The sequence below is a fragment of the Macaca nemestrina genome, chromosome 6 (assembly GCF_043159975.1).
Source record: "Macaca nemestrina isolate mMacNem1 chromosome 6, mMacNem.hap1, whole genome shotgun sequence".
In the NCBI taxonomy this organism is placed as follows: Eukaryota; Metazoa; Chordata; class Mammalia; order Primates; family Cercopithecidae; genus Macaca; species Macaca nemestrina.
In genome coordinates, this window is record NC_092130.1 from 95,852,967 (window position 1) to 95,871,201 (window position 18,235).

Below are 18,235 nucleotides of genomic sequence, written 5' to 3' on the forward strand. Positions count from 1 at the left end.
ATCTGGTTTGGGGCATTTCTAAATTGTCCCAAAGGGCATTTGGGACAAATTAGGAATTAAGAACACCATTTTAGTGATGCATCATTTTTCATTTCATACAAATGGGACACAATCTGTCCAATAGCACCAATGTTATCAATGTGCTTTGCTTTACCCAGTAGATATTTTTCTTTTTCCTTTTTTTTTTTTTTTTTTTTTTTGAGACAGAGTTTCACTCTAGTTGCTCAGGTTGGAGTGCAATGGCACAATCTCAGCTCACTGTAACCTCCACCTCTCAGTTTCAAGTGATTCTCCCGCCTCAGCCTCCCGAGCAGCTGGGATTACAGACATGTGCTACCATGCCCAGCTAATATTTTTGTATTTTTAGTAGAGATGGGGTTTCATCAGTTGGTCAGGCTGGTCTCAAACTCCCAACCTCAGGTGATCTGCCTGCCTCAGCCTCCCAAAGTGCTGGGATTACAGGTGTGAGCCACTGCGCCCAGCCCCAGTAAATATTTTTCTAAAGAACTGTAGGCAAGATAAAATCATGTAACTGATTTGTATACTACTGTGCACTTGGATTACAACCAGATTTCTACTCTTTGGTTGCTGTTACGGAAAAATCATTAAGATTTATTGCCGCTTTGTGCCAGGTGCTTTGCTAGGAGCTTTACAAGTGGTCTATAACTTAACCCTCACAACCAAGGACAATAAGAACAATTGCCATTCATTACATGCCTGCCAAGTGCTAAGTATAGTACCATAAGTAATGTGGCTTCTTCAACATAACAGCAACTGCATAGGTTAAACGTTGTTACCCCAATTTGCAAGCAAAGAAACAAAAACCAAAGAGGCTAAGAAACTTGGCAAAGGTCACAGAACTAAGAAGTGTGGGAACCAGGATTTGAGCCCAGGCCTGTCCATTTCTAAAGCTAGAGTGCTCTTAATTACACCCTAGTGCCAGGATCCAAAGTGTAAGCCTTAAGTTTCTCTTGCAAGTTAGTAAACCAACACGTAAAGGGATAAGAGAAGATGCTATTTGGATATTTGGAGAAAGAAAATGCTTTCCTTTTAATTTTATCTCTCTTCTAAATTTTGAAGTGTGAGAGCATGACACCACTATTAAATAGACAGAGAAGTTCATATTGTCATGGATTTTAAGGCAAAACCTTTACTTATCTAATGGGATTTTGAGATTTCCTCAAAATGTGCTCTTTTCCCAAACTAATCACATTTCTTATGTGACACTTACGTGGACCAGAGCTTTTCTTAGTGTGGATTGCAATAAAAAAGTTTGAAAGTGATTGATACAGACAATCTGATTACTAGCACTATGTTTAAAGAATCTGCATTAGTTTCCCTGAAATCCTGGGTAACCAAGTTTGTGCTTTGCTATGAAACATGGTGAGGAAAAAGCAGAAGATGCTTCTCCTCCTGTCACTGTGCTGCTTTGCTCTGTCACCAAACCCTCTCTTCATTCTCTCCCCGATCCTCCGGCCTCTCCGCCTCTGCCTGATTCCTTGGTTCCTCTTTCCTAGGGTTGTCCCCATTCCGTTCTTACTCTCTTGGGGACCTGCCCTATCTCGTGGTTTTTCTATGCCTTCCAACCTGACACCTCCAGTTCCAACAGTACCCCAAACTCCTCATTTCAAACTTCCTATTAGACACGTCCATATTAACGACACATTCTCCTCTCCTAAGAAACATATCTAAAAACCAAGTGTATGCGTCTTTCCTTCCAACTGCTCCCCAATCTAACTTTCCCATTGACTTCATGGGATAGTCATGGTTTCAACCTCTCAGGTGGGACGCTTTACTCTTCTTTGTCTCTCCTTGGTTTTTCTCATTCAGTCAATAAATTCTGTGACCTTTTGGTAGCACTAGTTAGATTTATCCCTTCTTTTCCATTCTCCTGCTGCCATGCTGTGTGCTGCACATATGGGTTGCAGCTATTGTCTCTGAGATATTCTTCCTTTCTTCATTCTCTCTGTTCTTATATTCTCCTTCTGTCCACAATTCAATTATTCAATCAGTATCTATAAAGCACCTACTACATTCCAGATACTGTGTAGGTGCTGAGTGAACAAAGGGAGATGCTCCCTGCTCTCGTGAAGTTCGCACTATAAAGCGGGAGGAGACGGCCTTCAAACAAGTAAGACGCCAAATTTACAAAACTCAAACCCTGGAAATGAGTGAGGTGCCTATCTCTTCCAGAATAATCCTCCCAAATACCCCTTTAATTTGTTACTCTTCCAGCTCAAGTACTTCTCATGTCTCCCTATTGCCCACCGAACCAATCTAGAACATTTTCCTAGACATGATGAGATTAAGTAACTTGTTCAAGGTTACACATCTAGTAAACTGAAAATAACTGGTCAATGCAGACAAGCAGATTTTCCATACATACATCATGGTAACAGTGTTCACTGAGTCTATGAATTGACATACTGTTTCTGGAGAGATGATTTAGGATAATAGTTATGATTATGGAAGCTCAGCTTTAGTCTGGATAGGGCAGGACATTTGGTGTAGTAATCTATTGGTATATTCAGCTGCTTGTAAACTACTTCCATCTTTATTTGTTTATTTTTTTGAGACAGAATCTCACTCCGTCACCTAGGTTGGAGTGCAGTGGCGTGATCTTGGCTCACTGCAACTTCTGCCCCCTGGGTTCAAGTAATTCTCCTGCCTTCTTAGCCTCCCAAGTAGCTTGGATTACAGGCGCCCACCATCACACCTGCCTACTTTTTTGTATTTTTAGTAGAGACGGGATTTCACCATGTTGGCCAGGTTGGTTGCGAACTCCTGACCTCAGGTGATCCACCTGTCCTGGCCTCCCAAAGTGCTGGGATTATAGGCATGAGCCACCACACTCAGTCTAACTGCTTCCATCTTAATGGAGTACCAGTTGGCAATCTTGTTTTCAAGGTACAGAAAATCCAACTCAAACTGGCTTGGAGTAAAAAGGGAATTGCTATTTCACATATCTGGAGACAGCAATAGTTCTAGATTCAGATCTCATTTGATTCAGAAGCACATGATGTCATTTCTATCTCACTGCCAAGCAGAAAAGACGGGTAAGGCCTTCCTAGTCTTATAATCTCACCACGCATCATCCAGAGGATGAGAGGGCATTCTTTCTGGAAACTTCCACTGAAGCTAGAGGAAGTTTCTAGCCTAGGGCCCCCAAACAAATCCTTGCATTTTGTTGACATAAACTGCATCATAGGCCTTCTATGAACTCATCATTTGACAATGGTAGGGTTAAGGGGTGGTAAGTTCCCACTTAAAGCACATGGCCAGAATGTGAAGGGGCAGTTTCTTAATGGTGTTATTGGCAAGATGCTAACAAGGCGATGAACAAATATGCCTCAGAGTTGATTTGTTTGTCTGTTTTTACCTTTCTGTAAGTGTGTTCTTATCCTTCAGTTTTTAAATTCGTCTCCTTACTCAGGTTAACCTGAGATTTTCTCTAAGTGCAATTAACTGTAACAATAAAAAAAAAAAAATCCTTGTAGACTGAGGGGAAGCAGCTCAGCAGATCTACCATTATTTGTGATGAAAAATACATGAAGAATGGTAAAATCAGTATCTTTGCTTTCATCTGTCAAGGAAATCAGTAATTAAAACTGTCAACTAAATTGTTCTCATAGTTTTTTTTAAACAACATGTGTTGTTTAGATTCTTAAAGGAATGGTTATATATTGTATTTAAAATGAAACAATGAGAACCTTTGTGTATTATTTTAATCCTCATAAATCCATAAAAACATATCTTGTTTTTACAGATGGGGAAACTGAGCCTCATAGAAGTCCAACATCCACCTAAGGTCACAGATGGTAAAAAAAAAAGCCAAGATTTATGACCAGGTAAGTGCCTCTAAAATGCAGTCTCTTCCCACGGACACACACCACCTGCGTGCCAACTCATGAGGAGCCGCAAGTTGTTCCTGGTGATTCTGTGTAATTATCAGCCCTCCCATCGCTGCTGTCATCAGCTTTTATGCTGCTATAGAAATGCAACAAGAACATGCTTCCAGGAGAAAGGGGGAAGGTGACTTCTGCCAAAGGAGAACGGAGACGGGGGTCAGTGTGAGCTGAAGCCATAGGGTGAGCCAGTTTAAAGACTTCCAGAAATTGTCTGGGGCAAGGAGAAAGAGATAGGTTAGAAACGGAAAGGTGACAGCATGTTTGTGGGAGACAACAACATGAACCAGTTGCAAAATTAAAATAGAGTGCTCTAAAAATTCAAGAAATATAATACCCCAGGTGAGTTTCTTGACAGCAAAATCCAAATTACTCAGAAAGGCCTTTGAAAATACAGCAAATGCTCTAGAAATGGGTAATATACAGAACACACACACACACACACACACACACACAAAAGGAACACACTTTGAATTTTCTGATAATTTTCTTTTCTGCTCAACTTTGTGACCAACTATCTGAAAAGTGAAGGGAGGGAGATTTTGTGTGCTTTAGTTTGAATTCCTTGATGGGGCATTAGTCACCTCCTGTGGATAAGATGTGGCACTCCAGCCTGACGTGAAACAATAGTCACCCCCTTGGCATTAAGCAAACTTTCCCCACAAACCAAAATAATAATGAGTTTTACACCCGTCTGTGTTTCTTTCTACAAAATCCCACCTACACATCTGGAAATGCTTTTCCATGGGAATGGGACTGGGAGTGAGCGGTAGCTTCTTATCAGGGAGGGTGCATTTACAGCGTGTTCCGTTGTGAGTGAGCATGCACCTTCGTATGCAAGGGGCGGGGGGTGGCCACCGAAGCAGTGGAGATATTCTGAAGATGCCAAATTAGAGAATGTTAGAGATGGTTAGGAAGGGAGGATGAAAATGGGCCATTTTCTTCTCCTCAATTTTTCATATATAATAATTTATACAAAAAGGTTTTAATGTCTAAACCCAGTAGGCTTTACCATTACAACATGAATGGGAGGAAGGGTGGGAGGAAGGGCGGAAACCAGGAAGCACAAAGCTACCCCAGCTTGGTCAGACAAAATGTTTACTGAGCATTTGTGTGCCAATCAATGGGTACGAGTTTTCTTTTGTGGACAAGGAAAATAATTGGTTGCTCATAGGAACCTACGTTCTACTGGGAGGAGGCAGACATAATAAATAATAAATCATACAAGTGATATTATTATCTATAGGCAAATAAATAAGGTAAATTCCAATATTGAACAGAAGAAGGGCGACTAGGCCCATGTGAAAGAAAGTGCACATTAGCTAGCTCGGGCTGTGGAAGGCCTTTCTAAGGAGAAACACAGGGGTTGGGACATGAATGAAGAGAAGGAGAGAGTTATGTGGAGATTTGGAGGAAGAGTGTTTCAAGCAGAAGGAGCAGTGATTGAAAAGGCTGGGACAGCTCTGCTTGACGGAGGGATGGGAAGCAGCCCAGTATGGCTGCAGCCCAGGAATCGGGGACAGGAAAAGGGAGGTAAAGTCAGAGAGTAGGCAAAATCACCAAGCTCCTTTTAAGTCAGTTTAAATAGCAGAATTTTATTCTCTGGTATTGGGAAGCCATCAGAGGGTTTTGCCCAAGGGAATCATATTGTCTGATTTACATTTTGGAAAGGTTACTCTGGCTGCCATGTGTAGTGTGGACTGAGGGGGCAAAGTGGAATGAGGAGAGGCCAAGAGTGAGGTAGTGATGCAGGTGATGCAGGTGGTGCACGTGGTACAGGCGGTACAGGTGGTGCAGGTGATGCGGGTGGTGTGGGTGATGCAGGTGGTACAGGTGATGCAGGTGATGCGGTTGGTGCAGGTGATGCAGGTGGTACAGGTGATGCAGGTGGTGCAGGTGATGCGGGTGGTGTGGGTGATAACAATGGTGCAGGTGGTGCAGGGAGTGCAGGTGATGCAAGTGATGCGGGTGATGCAAGTGATGCGGGTGATGCAAGTGATGCAGGTGCTGCAGGTGGTGTGGGTGATGCAGGTGGTGTGGGTGATAACAGTGGGGCAGCGAGTGCAGGTGATGCAGGTGGTGCAGGTGGTGTGGGTGATGCAGGTGGTGCGGGTGATGCAGGTGGTGTGGGTGATGCAGGCGGTGCAGGTTTGGACAAAGGCTGTGGCTGCAGATGATAAGAATCGTTGGTGCTGGCGGGGCTAAGATGTGCCGATCAATCAGATCTGAAGGTCTGTACTGAATTGAATAGTATTCTCCCCAAATCCATGTCCATGCAGAACCTGTGAAGGTTACTTTATTTGGAAATAGGGTCTTTGCAGATGTGACCAAGTTAAGATGTCAAAATGGATTATGGTGAGTCCTAAATCCAATGACTGGTGTCATTATTAGAGGGACATTTGGACACAGACACACTCAGAGGGAAGAAGGCCATGTGATGAAAGAGGCAGATATTGGGAGTCCTGATGCCACCAGCTGGGGAACCCCAAGGATTGCCAGCAAACACCACAAGTTAGGAGGAGGCAAGGCAGGCTTCTCCCCTAGAGCCTCCAGAAAGTATGGCCTTGATGACACCTTGATTTTGGACTTCTGGCCTCCAGAACAGTGAGAAAATAAATTGTTGTTTTTTTAGCCACCCAGATTTAGGTAATTTGTTATGGAAGCCCTGAAAAATGAATTCAAGGCCTAAGGGAAAGAGGAATCAGGAATAGCTCCACTGTTTGGGACCTGTGCAGCTGGGTAGATGATGATGCCACTTCCTGAGATGGGGCAAGGGCAGGTTTGAGAGGGAAAATCAAGAGTTTGATTTTAGACATAGTTAAGTGTGAGATGCCTCTAGACATCTAATGATCACACTGGAAATGCATTGAGAGTATCAGCATTTAAACAGTACTTAAAAATCAGAAGCCTGGATGGGCTCACTTAGGTACAGAGTGCAGATGAGGAAAAGGTCAGATGAAGCCCGTGGCCCCACAACCAGGAGACATTTGGTCAAAGAGCCAGCAAAGCAGACCAAAAGAAGGAGGAGAGCAAGTCCTGGAAACCCAGCACGTAAGTCTCACGGAACCCAAGAGGACAGGAAGTGTTTCAACAAGGAGGGAGTGATCATTGTGTCAAATGCCACTGAGAGGTTGAGTAAGACAAGGGGATTGGATTTGACTATCAAGCTATCAGTTTGTCAGTGACCTGGGTCAGTCATTCCAAGAGTGGTAGAGTAAAAGTCAAAACTGAGGGGAAAAAGAAGGTGATGAAGTGGAGATATTAAGTATGGCCAATTTTTTCAACACATTGTGCTTTGAAAAGAAGCAGAGGAAGGGAGCCGTAGCTGGTGAAATGGGTAATATTAAGACATTGGTGCTGGGCACAGTGGCTCACACCTGTAATCCCAGCATTTTGGGAGGCCGAGGCGGATGGATCACCTGAGGTCAGGAGTTCGAGACCAGCCTGACCAATATGGTGAAAACCCATCTCTACTAAAAACACAAAAATTATCTGGGCATGGTGGTGTGCACCTGTAGCTCCAGCTACTTGGGAGGCTGAGACCAGAGAATTGCTTGAACTCAGGAGGAGGAGGTTGCAGTGAGCCAAGGTTACGCCACTGCACTCCAGCCTGGGATGACAGAGCTAGACTCTGTCTCAAAAAAGAAAGAAAAGGAAAGGAAAGGAAAGGAGAGGAAAGAAAGAAAAAGAAAGAAAGAAAGAAAAGAAAGAAAGAAAGAAAGAGAAAGAAAGAAAGAAAGAAAGAAAGAAAGAAAGAAAGAAAGAAAGAAAGAAAGAAAGAAAGAAAGAAAGAAAGAAAGAAAAGAAAGAAAGAGAGGGAGGGAGGGCAGAAAAGAAAAGAGAAAGAAAGGAAGGAAGGAAGGAAGAAAGAAAGAGAGAGAAAGAAAGAGAAAGAAAGAAAGAGAGAAAGAAAGAAACTGAAATGCTGTAGGAATGATTGATAAAGGGGGAAATTGATGTCAGGAGAGAAAAGGGTAACTGCAGGAGCACAGTTCTTAAGGAGGTGAAAAGGGGTGGGATGGGGCAAAGCGGAGGGGTTGGTCCAAGAGCAATGTGGGAATGATTACTCCACAGCTGTGGGGAGAGGGCAGAGGCTGAGACCAAGTGCAGTGTGCTGGCGAAATCAGTGGAGGGAAGAGGTCATCCTTGACCATTTGTATCTGCTTTTGCTGGGAAATATGAGACAAGATCATCAGCCAAGCCTGCAAGGGGATGTGGAGCTCTGAGGAGAGGAGAAGGTGGTAAAGGGTAAAAGGCAGTGTAGGAACATGACTTTACTAGAATTGTCTGGCAGTACAGAATATCCATTTAAAATCTGAAGTCTTCTGGTGAGTCCCAGCAGCAGCACCTAAGAGTCTCTCCAGAGAACGGCTCCGCTGGGTCTGAGTGCCGAGTCTGCCTGACCCGGTCAATGTTCAGTCATGCTCTTGGTTGCTCCTACTCCCCACCTTTGATCCTTCCATCAGAACTTGCCAGGGGAGGCATCTGCTTTTCCTCATGTGCCCTGGAGGCAGTCACAGAGAGGAGAGGCTGAGGGGTCAGAGTGACAGCATCCCGGCCTACAGCTGCTCATGGGGGCTTCCATTTTCAATTCTGTGTCCCGCTTTGGAACTTACAGAAAGCCCAGCAAGAACACCACTATCATTGAGTGTGCACTGATGTGTGCAGTGACACCCCTGCAGTTAAGGATTTCAGACGGATTCTAACCAACTTGCTGTAGAATTCTACTCAAGTGGATTAGTTTAACAACAACTGACTGATTGAGATGATTCCAAATTTTAAGAATCTCTGGGTTTTGCAGTTTCTCTTGTTTGTGTCCCTACTGGTGATGCTTTTCTGCCCTGCCCCCTCATCCAAGGCTGCTGTGGGGCAGAAACAACACCTACATCTTGGTTGGTCTTGAGTCCTCAGGACTCACCCAAAACAGGCCTTGGATAAACTGGCTGCTGTGTGTATGTATTACAGTGAGTTCTTCTAACTGCGTAAGTAGGAATTTCTGCTGGGAAGACCAGACTTGGACAGGCCATGTCCTTTATGCTGATAGCCTTGCATCCATCACTCTGTCCACGGAGGGCCATGTAATATCACTCACAATGGTGCTAACAGCTCAGTGTGGTGATGCTTTAACTCCATGCTGCCAGGATCATCCCGTCTCTTCACTCTGGGAAGACCTTGCCACCTATGACTGAAAGGCTGAAGTCATTTCACGAGGGGGATCAGGAGACACCCTAATTTCCCTTCTTTTAAAACCTCTCTGCAGTTTCATCCTCGTTCTTTTCCTTTACCCCTGGGGAGAGCTAAAGATGTGCTGGGAAGAACATCTCAGAAGGGATTGGGAATTTTTAAATCGGCTTGGCTCAATGAGCGGCCTTAGAACAGTCCCATCATCTCGGGTTCTCAGTGTCCTTTTTAGTCACACAAGGAGCTTATCTGGATGCCTCTAAGGTCCCTTCCTTAGTGTCTCCTTGGACGAAGCTCAGGTTGCCCACCATGCATCTGATGCCATCCTTTCCCTGACCTCAATTACCAGCCCCTCATCCCTCCCCGATCCTTCCCCTTCGGTATCCATAAATCCCTCCCATCTGCGTACAGAGGCCTCTCCTCAACAGCGCCACTCCCTCACATGTGACGGTAGAGGCTGTGTCTGTCTCGCTTACCTTAGGTATCCTTAGAGTACCTGTAAGCAGACAAGGGCTTTTGGCAGGAAGTGAAGTTCACTGCTGGGCGCTGTGGCTCATACCTGTAATCCCAGCACTTTGGGAGGCTGACGTGGGTGGATCTCCTGAGATCTGGAGTTCGAGACCAGCCTGACCAACATGGTGAAACCCTGTCTCTACTAAAAATACAAAAATTAGCCAGGTGTGGTGGCACGCGCCTGTAAATCCCAGCTACTCGGGAGGCTGAGGCAGGAGAATTGCTTGAACCTGGGAGGCAGAGGTTGCAGTGAGCTAAAATGGCACCACTGCATTCCAGCCTGGGTGACAGAGCAAGACTCCATCTCAAAAAATAAATAAATAAATAAAATAAAAGAAGAAAAGAAAAAAAGAAGTAAAGTATCACTTTACTTTTTGCCCCAGTAATCCACTGGTGCTTTGGTCCTGGGTGTTTCTTAGTAAAGTCAGGCAAGATCAATTCCATACACCTGACTGTGTCCATGCTTTTACATAAGGCCCCCTGAATGGAAACAGACCACAATCTCATCTTGTCTCTTTGAGGTTCAGTGATGCTGAGATATATCAGGTGGACCTGTGTGGCACAGAACCAGGTCAGATGGTAGGAAAGGATGATGTGGCCTCCTGAGAGTCAAGTCACCAGAAGCAAAGAGGAGTCTGGCCTGGTGCACTAGAAGAAGTCCCAGGGCTTAGAGAAGGTGTAAGTAATATGGTCTGGATGAGTTAGCCCCAGGCTAGTTAGCAGAGATCTACCCCGGCCCCAGAAGTGGCCATGAAGAGAGTGGGCATCACAGAAACACCTCTGGAGATTGGTCAAAGCTTTGGCACAAGCAGCAGAGGCACACAGGACCAGCAGGTGGGGCTGTTGACATAGTTAGGACAGGACATCTGGCCTAGAGCAGCATCACCAGGCAAGGTCAGGTGGGTAATGTCAGGTGAAAACAGTGCTGGAAATTCTTGGAAATATTCCCAAGGAATTCTTTGAAAGATGGATTTTCCTGTGATGATCCATACTGATTGCAAGGTGAGAGAAGCAGCTATTAAATTATTAGAATTCAAGAACTGAAAAGAATCAGGCCTCGCTTTGGGGTCCAATACTGGAGGCCTGGAACATTGGGTTACATTTATACCTCCCTGCATGGAAAAGGGTCCCTACACGTGGTAGGGACTCGGTCTAACTGTTCGATTCTTTCCATTTTTTTAAATCGAAGATTTTTTATTCACTTTATTATTTGTGGATAAATATACCAACACAGACTGGTTCCATTTATGGGAAGACCTTGGTATTTCCTGAGTCAGGAGGTTCCTGAACCTCCCTGCTTTGGAATTTACCACACTTCTCCTCCCATCTCCTCCTCCCCAGGGTCCGTAACCACAAGACTTGAGGTATTGTAAAGTACTTTCAGTTCAGCAACTGAGGACTCAGAAGAGAGGCCTGTACACAGTTGTGAAACCTTAAGCCCCGGGAAAACGCCCACCTTTCAAGAGCAAGGTCGCACTGGGTCCCACCCGTGGGGAAGCCTCCATGCTGGCAGGCTGCGGATTGGCTCCGCCTGTCTTCCATGTCTCTGCAAAGTGTTAGCAAAGGCTATTTCTATCATTTTAATGGAAAATGGCCGCTCAATGCTCAATGTTGACAACTTTCAACATAGATTACTGAAAACTCTTAAAACATATTTGAGAGCCTCCAGGTTCCTCTTCTGCCCTGCCTAGATGCCTTCCCCTCATCTACAGAGGACTCTAATTCCTATAGAGGAATTTCATCATTCCTCCCTCTAGAATCCATACTTTGCTGATCAGGCCAATACTTACTAGTTGGAATGCAATTGCCAGAAGGCAACGGAAACTCCCCAAGAATTCCACCCCCTAAATCTGTGTTGCCATTGCTATTCATTCGACAAAGTCCTTTTTTAAAACCACAAATTCTGAAAGTATTTTCTAGGTAACTTCCCAAGAAATGATTTAACAGTCTAGAAATGATTCAACAGTCTACCAGATACTTGTAAAAAAATATTTTTTGCCAAATCAAGTCAAAATATTTGGTTAATATAAATATGAATTAATGAACCATATTCATTCTTAAACTTCATGAGGGTTATTATTTTTTTTTTTTCATCAAACGTGGCCCAATTTTAAGGCCAGAGACCTTCATAACCACAATGAATGTGTCATTTTGGTTAGAAAAACAACTTTCCAAAAGTAAACTAACCCCTTGGACTTGAGGTCCTATGGAAAGACTGTAAAGTATACTAAACCCATGGAGTGAATGTGCAGGTTGCTGAGAAAATGCCCAGCCTTGAAGAAATGAAGATGGCCTTTGTGCTCTTCTCTCAAATTCAAGCCAGCTCTGTCTTACTCTTCAGAGGTAGGAGACCTCTGGGTTAAAAGGCCTAGAAAATACACTACATTGAAAGCATCATTTTTAGAGTTCAAACATTATTGTTATTATTATTATTTTATAGCTAACATCATTCAGTGTTTACTTATGCCAGGGACTAAGCTCATTTAAGCTTCACAAGTCTGCAAGTCAGAATTATCCCCATTTTACAGAAAATAGTAACAATACAATGCTAACATTTATATAGTGTTTATTATATGCCGGGAACTATTCTAAGAAATTTACACATCTTAGCACATTTAACACCCACACTAACCTCATGAAGTAGGAGAAGTTTTGCACAGTACCACCAGGTTCCATTCACATCACTGATGATGTGACCACAGCAGTAATGGTTTCTAATTTCTCCACCTTCTAAGGGTTCTTGAATGAGTAAATGCCTCCCGGTGCAGTGGCCAGTCTAGCTCCCTGATTATACAGCATCTCATGCTGGGACACACACCACATCTGTACTTCTCCCAGGTCAGAAAAATAAAGGACCACTTATTCTAAGCACAGAACTTGATGTACACTCATACACACATAAACTTGGATCTCACAAGAACCCTCTAATTGCATGTTTCTTTTGTAGCTAGATCACATGTTGCACAAAAACTGCTTTGGCTGAAGATATTCTAAAGTAGTGAGTTTGGGGGTTCTGCAGAGCTGCATTTAAATTTGTGAGAGCACCTTATGTACCTATTTGGCTATTTCACTTAACGCACATTTCCCCAATATAGGTATACCTGTATTTGAATTAAGATGGTTAAAAATGGACGTTCTTTCATAAGCATAACTGAAGACAGGTAAAGGGCTAAGACAGAGAAGCGTTCCTCCTGTACTTTGGGGCTTGAGGGCTCACAAGCTAGAAATCGCACTTCCTAGGTTCTCCTGCAACTCAGGTTCTAAGTGCAAATAGAGTATCAAGGCCTAGAAGATGGAAGTGAGATGGAGGTTATTTTCCTGCTGCTGCAGCTGCCTCAGCTGGCAGGTGGTTATAGAGGCTAGGACTCTCCTGCAATAGGGTGGCAGCCTCCAGGTGTGGAGTCGCAGAGGCCGCCTCTGCAGAGGCAGCCTCCCATAGGGGCAGCAGCAGCTTCCTGATCACTGACTGCAGCTAATTTGATGTCTTCTTGAGGCCAGCAATTCTAGCAGAGATGTCCTGCTTTCCCAGTGCCCCCCACCACAGAGACAGCAGCCCCCCTTGACGGGCCAATTGTACATGGTGTTCCAGAAGTGATTCCTAGACGCCCAGCCTGGAGCCTACTCCTCCAGCCCTTCCTTCTTATATACCCAATTTCCTGTAACAAATCTCTTCCCATGGAAATTAGCTCATTTGTTCCCCCAGACCAAACTTTAATGGATAATATATAGCACGTGACAAACACCCAATGCCCAGGAATCAGCCTGCAATGCTCAATATTTGTACTTAGAAACCAGGAGCTGCCTTTTTCCTGTCAGATGTCAGAGGCAAACAAGGGAGTCAGTGCCCTGGCAAGTCTTGGCATTCAGTTAAAACAGCACATTCCAGCCAGGCGTAGAGGCTCACGCCTGTAATCCCGACACTTTGGGAGGCCGAGGCGGGTGGATCACGAGGTCAGGAGTTCCAGACCAGCCTGACCAAAATGATGAAACCCGTCTCTACTAAAATATACAAAAATTAACCGGGCGTGGTGGCATGTGCCTGTAGTCCCAGCTACTCAGGAGGCTGAGGCAGAAGAATCATTTGAACCTGTGAGGCGGAGGTTGCAGTGAGACAAGATTGCACCATTGCACTCCAACCTGGACAACAGAGTAAGGTTCCATCTCAAAAAAACAAAAAACAAAAAACCCAGCTCATTCCACATTTAGAGGTACCAGCCCCAGAGGGCTAAAGCCTGACTTCTAATTGATCTGTGTAATTTCTACTTAAATACACATACTTCTCACAATCAACTTCTCACCACTGTCCTGCATGTCCCCCACCACCTCCACAAAAGAAAAGAAAAAGAAATTCCAGCAGTGCAAAGGAGAATTTGTGCAGAAGCTTCTCTCTCAACTCTGAGTACCATCCTCAGCAAATCAGGCACTTTTGAGCCCATCTTTTGTGTGTGCTGAACCCCTATTAACTGAGCCCATATTTAGAAAATAGGTAGGTTATGAGTTTTTAAAAGCCTGCCTCAGTCTATGCTTGCCTGGCAGAATCTAACCTTCCCTTTAAATGAGAATCAATGACTGCAAGGGATCATTCTTTTGTAGCTTCAGAAAAAAAAGGGTCTGACTGGCAAAATAAAAGAATTTAAATAGAAGATGATAATGCATACAGGACAAAGGCTGGCAATGAGTTCCTTGGGGCCAACTATGTTTATAGTAATAATATCTTCATTATGAGGATTTTAACAAGGCACACTAAAGTTCATATTATGAGAATCTCTGTATACAAGGTGGAAAGAGGCTACACTAGGGACAAACGATATTTATATGTCTAAGAGATCCTCTGTAGCTACAGAATGTCTGGTAACATCAGCAAACTATACAAACTCTATGACAGGCAGATAGCATGTTCTCCTGAGGGATACATCATTGCCTCTTGCTCCTGAAGATTCCAAGAACTGGAGAGCAAGGATTTAACAGCATCTCCATCATACAGTGAGGTCATTCATTGCAGCTTATTCTCTCCATCATCAGCCCAGATGATGAAAAAGGCTATTTTCTCTCAAAGTCATACCTCAGAAATGCTCTCTACTGAGTGAAATGAAACCAAATCAGCAGACCATTGCACCAGCCGTCAGGAGGCCTTCTCTGTCAGTATGACCAACTCTGTCACCAGCAAGGTAATTTTCAGCTCTATGAGAACTTGCCTATGTATCAAAAATGCCTAGAGCTTTATGCTTTACTAACTTACTGTCTTGCTAAGGTGCAGTGGCCAGTTGTGCAATGACCCTAGGCAGGAATTCAAATAGAGTCCTTGACTCATCTGAAGCTCAGACCCTATGGTGTGAATGCAGTGATCACAGTGACAACCTTACACATAAATGTTCTTCTTAGGACAACATAATCCTCAGAAAGCATGGACAATTCCTTCAGCATCAGATAAGTTAACCTACCTACTCTAGTATAGGTTGGATATGATTAGAACTTTTTTTTTTTTTTGAGACGGAGTCTCGCTCTGTCGCCCAGGCTGGAGTGCAGTGGCCGGATCTCAGCTCACTGCAAGCTCCGCCTCCCGGGTTCATGCCATTCTCCTGCCTCAGCCTCCCGAGTAGCTGGGACTACAGGTGCCCGCCACCACGCCCGGCTAGTTTTTTTGTATTTTTTAGTAGAGACGGGGTTTCACCATGTTAGCCAGGATGGTCTCGATCTCCTGACCTCGTGATCCACCCGTCTCGGCCTCCCAAAGTGCTGGGATTACAGGCTTGAGCCACCGCGCCCGGCCATGATTAGAACTTTTATGGAAGCCAGGAAGAAAATGCTCACAGTTAAAAGCTCCTTTCTTACCTACCTTCAAAACCACAGTCCCTGATATTTGATTCCAGATACTGCAGCATTGAGGATGTTACAAAGCTTGCTTAGGAGTTTGTTGTTGCTGTTGTTTTTTAGGGACAGGGTCTTGTTCTGTCACCCAGGCTGGAGTGCAAGAATGTGATCATAACTCACTGGAGCCTCAACCACCTGGCCTCAAGCCATCCTCCTGTCTCAGCCTCCCAAGTACATGGGACTACAGGCACATGCCACCATACCTGGTTGATTTATTATTATTATTATTGTTGTTCTTATTTTGGGACAGAATCTTGCTCTGTCGCCCAGGCTGGAGTGCAGTGGTGCAGTGGCACGATCTCAGCTCACTGCAACCTCCGCCTCCCAGGTTCAAGTGATTCCCCTGCCTCAGCCTCCTGAGTAGCTGGGATTACAGGCACCTGCCACCACACCCAGCTAATTTTTTGTATTTTTAGTAGAGACGGGGATTTACCATGTTGGCCAGGCTGGTCTCAAACTCCTGACCTCAGGTGATCTGCCTGCCTTGGCCTCCCAAAGTGCTGGGATTACAGGTGTGAGCCACTGCGCCGGGCCTATTTTTTATTTTGTAGGGAAGAAGTCCTGCTATGTTGACCAGGCTGGTGTTGAACTGCTGACCTCAGGCAATCTTCCTACCTTGGCCTTGCAAAGTGCTGGGATTACAGATGTGAACCACTGCACCCGACCTCCTTTAGAGTTCTAACTAGGATTTTCCTTATAATAAGATCCCCGGGAGAGGGTTCAAAAAGAGTTCATCTAACACATATCAACTTTTGCTCTGAAGAGAATTCAAAGTTCCAAGGCTGCTATAAAACTCTCTAGGCACTGCTGTTAGCTTAGACACTAGTCACTAATAAAACAGGTCTTTCTCTGAAGATAAAATGAGAATAATAATATGAGCAGAAAACGGCTAAGCCAGTAAAACAACAGAAACAAGAATAAATGAAAGTATGTGTTCTTTTTAACAGGTTTATTGAGGTGTAATTTACATGCCACGAAATTCACCCATTATAAGCACCTAGTTCACTGATATTTAGTAAATTTATAGTTTTGAAATCATAACCACAATTCAATTATAGAACATTTCTATCACTCCCAAAATATCCCTAGTGCCAATTTGCAGTCAATCCCTGTTTCTACCCCCAAGCCAGGCAATCACTAATCAGTTTTAGGTCTTTATAGATTTACTCTTTCTGGATATTTAATGTAAAGGAATCATAGAGTATGTGGTCTTTTGCATCCAGATTCTTTCATTAAACACCGGAGTCAGCAAACTACTGTGTTCTTGTAAATAAGGTTTTTGTAAATAAGGTTTTTTACAAAACTGCCTGTTTTTGTAAATAAGGTTTTACCGGAACACAGCCATACCTAGGCATTCATATACTGTCTATTGCTGCTTTAGCACTACAAAGGCAGAGTTGGGAAGTTACAACAGAGACCATCTTGTCCACAAATCTGAAATATTTACTACCTGACCCTTTAAAAAAACATTTGCCAACCTCTAACTTAGCATATTTTTGCATTTCATCCATGTTGTAGCATGTCTCAGTCATTCATTCCTTTTTATTGCAGAACATTTTGAAATATATCACATTTAATATACAGCATGATTATTTATATATTAATATATCACATTTATATTCATGTGTATTAATATATCACATCTGACTATCCATTCATTTGTTAATGGACATTTGGATTGTTTCTAATTTGGGGCCATTATGAATAATGGAGCTATAAACATTCATGTATAAGTTTTTGTATGAACATATGGGTTCATTTCTCATGGCAGACACCTAGTACCCAGGAACGAAATTGCTGGATTCTACGGTAAGCTTACGTTGAACCTTATAAGAAACTGGCAAACTGTTTTCCTAATGGCTGTACCATTTTACGTCCCCACTAGTAATGTATGAGGGTTCCTGTTTCTCCACATTCTCACTGCCTGTTGGTACCATCTGTCAATTTTATTGTGCTATTCTAACAGGAATATCATGTGGTTTAAATTTGTATTTCTTCCAATGACTAATGATGTTAACATCTTTTCATGTTTTATTTGTCTTCTTCGATGAGCTGTCTATTCAAATCTTCCACCTATTTTTTCTTTTCTTTTCTCAGGTTATCTTATTATTGAGGTGTAAAACCTCGTTATATATTTCGTATAGAATTCCTTATCAGATGTGTGATTTGCAGATATTTTCTCCCATTTCTCTATGGGTTGTCTGTTCACCTTCTTGATGGTGTCCTTTGATACTCAAAAGTTTCCAATTTTGATGAAGCCCAATATATCAAATTTTAAAGTTTATAGATCTTGTTTTTGGTGTTGTATGTAAAAAATTTTTGCCTAACCCAATCCACTAACAATTTCTCCTGTGTTTCTTATCGAAGTTTCATAATTTTAGCTCTTAACATTTAGGATTAATCTTTTTGCTTGTAGCTGTCCAATTTCCTTAACACCATTGTCCCTATTGAATTGCATTGATACCTTTACAGAAAATCAACAATTTTAAATGTAAGAACTTATTCCTAGAATCCTGGAATTCAGTTCCATTGATCTATATGACTATCTTTTTGCTAATACTGTATTATCTTGCTAACTGTAGTCCTATAGTAAGTTTTAAGGCAGGAAGTATAAGTCCTCCAACATAGTTCTTATTTTTTCAAGATGGCTTGGCTATTGTGAGTCCTTTGTATTTCCACAGAAGTGTTAGCATCCTACCAAAAACAAAGCTTGCTGAGGTTTCCAATATTTGTATTTAAAGCTATACTTTTTCTTTAAGGATCAG

General features: G+C 43.2%; 1 protein-coding gene and 1 long non-coding RNA gene across 8 annotated transcripts in view; one reads left to right on the top strand and one right to left on the bottom strand.

The window, feature by feature from the left end:
- Positions 1–18,235, bottom strand: part of LOC105475059 (Ras protein specific guanine nucleotide releasing factor 2) — a 266,180-nt gene that overhangs the window by 54,115 nt on the left and 193,830 nt on the right. The window lies entirely within an intron of this gene.
- LOC105475058 (uncharacterized) overlaps positions 3,265–18,235 on the top strand; it is an 86,250-nt gene continuing 71,279 nt past the window's right edge. For both annotated transcript variants that reach the window (XR_983113.3, XR_983114.3), the window contains exons 1-2: positions 3,265–3,385; positions 3,767–3,848. This is a non-coding gene — a long non-coding RNA (uncharacterized lncRNA). The remainder of the gene's footprint in view (positions 3,386–3,766; positions 3,849–18,235) is intronic.